Here is a 6,092-nt window from a genome sequence, read left to right as displayed (position 1 = left end):
GTATTGCCTGAAGTTGTGCTTTTACTATCTCCCTCTTAACAAACTCCCAGCCATCATGAACTCCCTTTCCTTTTAGTATTACTGTCCATGGGATCTCACCCAGCACTTCCCTAAGTTTTATGAAGTCGGCTTTCTTAAAGTCAAGAAATTGAGTCCTAGTATGCTTGGCTGCTCCTTTCCGTTGTATAGTAAACTTCAGAAGAGCATGATCACTTGCGCCTAATGATCCTTCCACTTCTACCCCATTAACCAGGTCATCGACATTGGTTAGGACCAGATCTAAAATGGCTGTTCCTCTTGTTGCTTCTCCCACTTTCTGGACAATGAAGTTGTCTGCAAGGCCAGTGAGGAATCTGTTTGACCTTATGCTCTTGGCTGAGTTTGACATCCAACAAATATCTGGGTAATTGAAGTCCCCCATTACTACTATCTCCCTTCCTTTTGCATGCTTGGCCATCTGTTCCAGGAAGGCATCATCTATGTCCTCCGTTTGGCTTGGGGATCTATAGTAAACTCCCACAATGAGGTCACTATTATTCTTCTCTCCCTTAATTTTGACCCAAATGCTCTCACTTTGGCTTTGAGGTTCTAAATCTTGGATCTCTTCACAGGTATACACATCCCTGACATATAACGCCACTCCTCCTCCTTTCTTGTCTGGTCTGTTTCTCTGAAATAGATTGTATCCCTCCATTTTTACATTCCAATCGTGGGACTTATCCCACCAGGTTTCAGTGATGCCTATTATGTCATATTTAGTTTGCTGTACCAAGAGCTCAAGCTCATCTTGTTTATTTCCCATGCTTTGTGCATTAGTGTACAGACATTGAAGTCCATTAGTCATTCCCCCGTGTCTCTTATTTAAGGATTTTTTCCTCCCACCACTAGGTCTGCTTGCTGTTTGCTCCATTTGGTCTATGACATTTGGATGATCATCTTCATCAATTAATAGACTCCTACCTTCAGGAGCACTGTCTCCCTCCCCCACATTAGTCAGTTTAAAGCCCTCCTGATGAGGTTTCTTAGTTTTTTGGCAAAAACATTCCTCCCAACCGTTGTGAGGTGCAGCCCATCGCTTGCCAGAAGTCCATCCTCAAGAAACTGCAGTCCGTGATCTAAGAATCCAAACCGTTCCTGTTTACACCATTTGCGAAGCCAGCTGTTTACTTCCACTATTTTCCTCTCTCTCCCTGGGCCACGTCGTTCAACTGGGAGGACAGATGAGATGACGATTTGTGCATTTAATTGCTTCAATTTCCTGCCCAGAGCCTCGTAGTCTCTTTTGATCTTCTGGAGGCTATTGCTTGCAGTGTCATTGGTTCCCACATGAACCAAGAGGAAGGGGTATTTGTCAGTGGGTTTTATGATTCCTTGCAGTCGTTCAGTTACATCTTGGATCTTAGCCCCGGGGAGACAGCACACTTCCCGAGACATCTTGTCAGGCCCACAGATCACTGCTTCTGTTCCCCTCAGTAAGGAATCCCCTATCACCACTACACGCCTTCTCTTAGGTTTGGTCAGGGTTCTTCCGTGAGCGGTCCGTTCCAAGGTCGCCTGCACATTCCCTGAGGACTGACTTTGCTGCTCATCTTCATATACGTGATCGACTGTAATGAGGGAGAGATCCTCAAATGGAGTCTGTTCTTCGTCTTCCATGCTAGGGGAGAGGACCTCAAAGCGATTGTGTATTTCTAGACAATCAGAGCGAACCCTGGGCCTCCTACTTCTTTGAGTCACGTTTCTCCACATATCGGGCTCCTGTGTTGGTGAACTAGCCTCCTTCTCAGGGGAGTCCCCTGTCTCCTCCTTGGTGGAGACGGTGTGCTCTGTTGCTTCCAAGAAGAGCTCCAGCTCTCTAATTCTTTGGAGCGTAGCTACACGTTCCTCCAGTTGCTGGACTTTGTCTTTTAGGAGGGCAATCAACATGCAATTGCTGCACGTAAAGCTGCCTGCAACCTTTGGCAAGATGGCAAACATTGCGCAGGAACCGCAGGCGACTGCAGCTGTTCCCTCCCCCTCCATCTTGAGAATGTGTCGTTGGGCTTGAGACTAGCTCCCCTAAATCTAAAAGATGGTTCAAACTGCGCGCGCCGATAGGCGCGCGCCGCTGCCCTGCAAACACTGATAAGCTCCTCCCACAGCTAATCACCTGCCTCAACAGAAACCCTGCCCCCTCTGACCTTTGACCAGGGAAAGCAGCTAATCAGCCACAAGAATCACACACACAAGAAACCCCTTTTGTCTCCTTCTTCAGCCGCTGCCCTGCAAACACTGATAAGCTCCTCCCACAGCTAATCACCTGCCTCAACAGAAACCCTGCCCCCTCTGACCTTTGACCAGGGAAAGCAGCTAATCAGCCACAAGAATCACACACACAAGAAACCCCTTTTGTCTCCTTCTTCAGCCGCTGCCCTGCAAACACTGATAAGCTCCTCCCACAGCTAATCACCTGCCTCAACAGAAACCCTGCCCCCTCTGACCTTTGACCAGGGAAAGCAGCTAATCAGCCACAAGAATCACACACACAAGAAACCCATCACACACACAAGAAACGAGATCAAGTGGGTGTGAAAGGAAGATCAGAAAGGGGAACAAGCTGCTAGTTAACTGTAGGCAATGTGGAGCCCTCCTGAACTTGGTTGGACTACAACTCCCATCATCCCTGACCAACGGCCATACTGGCTGGAGCCAGTATTCAGGACTGACAAAACACAGGACTGCAGAATTCTGTTCCCAGAAGAAGCAGTGGTGGCCACCATCTTTGATGGTTTTGGAAGAGGACTGGACAAATTCATGGAGGGTAAGACTATCAATGGCTACTAGCTGTGATATCTACACTCTGTTCTCCATGGTGAGGGGCAGCAATGCTTCTGAGATACCAGCAGCTGGAAAGCACAGGAGGGGAGAGGGCTCTTATGCTCAGGTCCTGCTTGTGGGCTTTGCCTAGGCATCTGGTTGGCCCTTGCAACAATATGATACTGTGATAGATCACCCTTTGGCCTCTTCTTGTGTTCTTGCATTCTTGCATTTCCATTTCTTGCATTCTTACATTTCCATTTCAGACAGCAGAGATCAATGCTGAAGACCAAATATTCACTCTGTTTTGGAGAATATTTGTCTTCTGGTTTTGCTTGGGAGAACTGGGGCAGGGGGTTGTTTCAACTCCAGGACTGCAGAAGTGGGCAAATGGTATCTGCTGTAAAACCATAGTTGAATTATATTAAAACAATACCTCAGTGGTATATTATATAATAAAATGAAAACAGCATATTAACTGAAACAGTAAAGCTGTAATTAAACGCATACATACTTTGCAGTGCAAGCTTATAATGTCTACTCAGATGTAAGCCTCATTGACCTCAAGGGGACTTACTCCCAGGTAAGAATGGGTATAGGGTTGCAACCTTAATGTCCCAAAGCATGTTGGCTAACTTTATAGATCCTCTGCCATCTGCAGTTAATTACTGTAGTTTTACTATTAGCAGGTCAATAAACTTTTGATCACCTCTTTATTCTTTTATTGGGTTCTGTGCCAGCTTATGTTTCAGTGTGAGGTTCAGTAACAAGTTTTTCCCTGAAATAGGGAAAATTAATAATTTTGAGGTGTTTGACATGTTTCAAGGGCAGGGATTATATCCTGCTTTGGGTGATGGAACTAATCATTTATTTATTTTTTTTGCCAAGGGAATTCTGTAAAATGCCATGTGCGCTGACAACAATCGGATTAAAACACTATTAATAACCTCTGCAGTTCAAGCTTGTTCCTCAGTGACAGTCCAACAAGGCAAGCCTGTGGATATCAACTCACAGGTAAGCTCCACCGTGTTCAATAGGCTTTACTCACAGGAAAGTGTGCATACCTCAGCCTAAGTGTACATAACTCTGGGCACAAGAGTTTCAACCTGCAAACAGAATTTTCTCAGGTATTCAAGGGCCAGTATCCTGTTCTCACAGTGGCCAACCACATGCCCATGAGAAGCACACAAGCACATCCTGAACAATAGTGCATTGTAGCTCTTGATCAGAAAAAGAGAAATATTATTGATGTTGACATTCCAGTTTACATTTTACCTATAATTTACACTGGGTACCTATGGAATATCAGTTACTTGATTTTGGCAGCATATAGATAGTTGAAATGTTACCCTGGAAGAATTGCTTCTTGTATTATTATTTTTAAGCAATTTAAAGAGGCATAATTCTGTTTCACTGTTGCTAATCGAAGGCTTTGTATTGCGATTCTTGTTGGTGTTGGATCAGAGCCTCGGTTTTTACTGTGTGCTGCACTCTCAGGACAATAAAGATTAGTGTGTTTAAATTGGTTAAGGCTAAAGAAACAAGTGAGGAAACCAAATCCTTGTCCTTGCCACATCCATAGTAAAGATGAAATCCACACACACACACACACACACACACACACACAAACCCAGCTCACGCACACGCATACAAACCAGTCCCCACTCAATTAAACAAAACATGTTTACCCCCTCCCTCCTTCATATCTGAAACCCATTATTCTGTGAGTGTAAACCTAAATAATAATAATTAATTGTAAGTAAATAAGCTGGAACTCTCACCAAACTGTGTGTCTGTGTTTCAACTGAGATGCATTGTTTGACTGAGGGCATTTTAATGTTTGGTGTCCATTTCAATGAGGTCATCAGATGTGATGGAGGATAAGAAGCCTGGATGTTTTTAAAGTGGTGCATTGGAGGGGGGTTTTTTTGCCTAATGTTGGGGTCCCCCCCCCCACCAACACAACTATTAAAAGTACAGTGGTACCTCAGGTTACAGACGCTTCAGGTTACAGATGCTTCAGGTTACAGATTCTGCTAACCCAGAAGTAGTAGCTCGGGTTAAGAACTTTACCTCAGGATGAGAACAGAAATCACGCGGCAGCAGCACGGTGGCAGCGGGAGGCCCCATTAGCTAAAGTGGTACCTCAGGTTAAGAATAGTTTCAGGTTAAGAATGGACCTCCAGAATGAATTAAGTTCTTAACACGAGGTACCACTGTACAGGGTCCCTGTCTTATGCTATGTTTGCTAATCCTACGCATACCAGTTCGAACTGGTTTTATAAATTGTTTTATTTTATTTTAAATGTTTAGAATCCACCCTTCTTCTATAGCAAGGGTGGGAAATATTTTCGAGCCCTTGCAGACAACTTTCTGGGGGCCACATATTGGAAGTAGGCAGGGGCAGCTGCAAAAGTGAGTGGACTTTCACCTTTTTACATTGCTGTCAGGATAAAAATGAAAGGATCTTACACACACAACATACATCTCTCCATCATCCTTTTGGGCAAATCCAACAAGAAGCAATTCCTCCGGGGTAATTTTTTTGATATTCTCCTGAACTGTAGGGAGGATTTCTCCTGGAGAACATTCAGTGAAATGGTCTGCCCAAGTTCACCAGGGGACCAGTCTTAATATTGTTTAATCTCATGTTAATACTGTTCAAGGAAGCAACAGAGGTGCCCCTTCACTCTTTCCGGTTCCCCTATATCAGCCATGGCTTCCTTAATCCACCAATATGAACTGAAAATAAAGCTTAATCCAACAGTACATGAGCCTGAATTTCTCAGAGGAGAATTTTCCAGGGGGAAATGTCTGAGAGTCTCTCCCTGTTTCATATCACCAGAATATCCGACAAAATTCCACCTGCCCCAACTTGAATGCTTCAAATAATGTGGAGATCTTTTGGAGGCCATTTTCATTCAACCCAAATCTAGAGATCAATGAACAAAGCATTCACAGAAAGCTGGTGGCACCTTTTAATTTTACTACTTTTCCTTTCTCCCCTTCCCTCTGAGCCCCCTCCCAAATTCTTATAAGATTGTTGTTGAGAGCTAAGTCATTTAGTTGCAACTACTTTCTGTTGCTTATGAGCGCTTTCAAATGGGAAGGGAGTCTTAATGTGATACCGGAAAGGGCATTAGATAAATAAACAGGTCTTTGGTTCTGACATTTCCTGGAAGCTTAAGATCATTAACTGAGGGGTCCCCACTCATCTTAACGCTTTGCCCATTAACAGGTACATTTGAGTCTTTCCTAGGGAATTCACCAGCCTCTTCTCATTCTCGGGGCGAATG

General features: G+C 44.3%; 1 long non-coding RNA gene across 2 annotated transcripts; it reads left to right on the top strand.

Moving 5' to 3' along the window:
• Window positions 1-2,551: 2,551 nt before the first annotated feature.
• On the top strand, window positions 2,552-5,212 carry LOC310674310. 2 transcript variants are annotated; one of them, XR_014509515.1, is made up of 3 exons: window positions 2,552-2,561; window positions 3,685-3,810; window positions 5,110-5,212. It is a non-coding gene; the product is annotated as an uncharacterized lncRNA (long non-coding RNA). The 2 variants fall into 2 exon arrangements; XR_014509516.1 differs by lacking the exon at window positions 2,552-2,561 and adding an exon at window positions 3,041-3,379.
• The last annotated feature ends 880 nt before the right edge of the window (window positions 5,213-6,092 follow it).

The sequence above is a fragment of the Podarcis tiliguerta genome (genome assembly GCF_965153285.1).
Source record: "Podarcis tiliguerta genome assembly, chromosome: 3".
In the NCBI taxonomy this organism is placed as follows: domain Eukaryota; kingdom Metazoa; phylum Chordata; class Lepidosauria; order Squamata; family Lacertidae; genus Podarcis; species Podarcis tiliguerta.
This window is presented reverse-complemented; position numbering and strand designations above follow the sequence as displayed.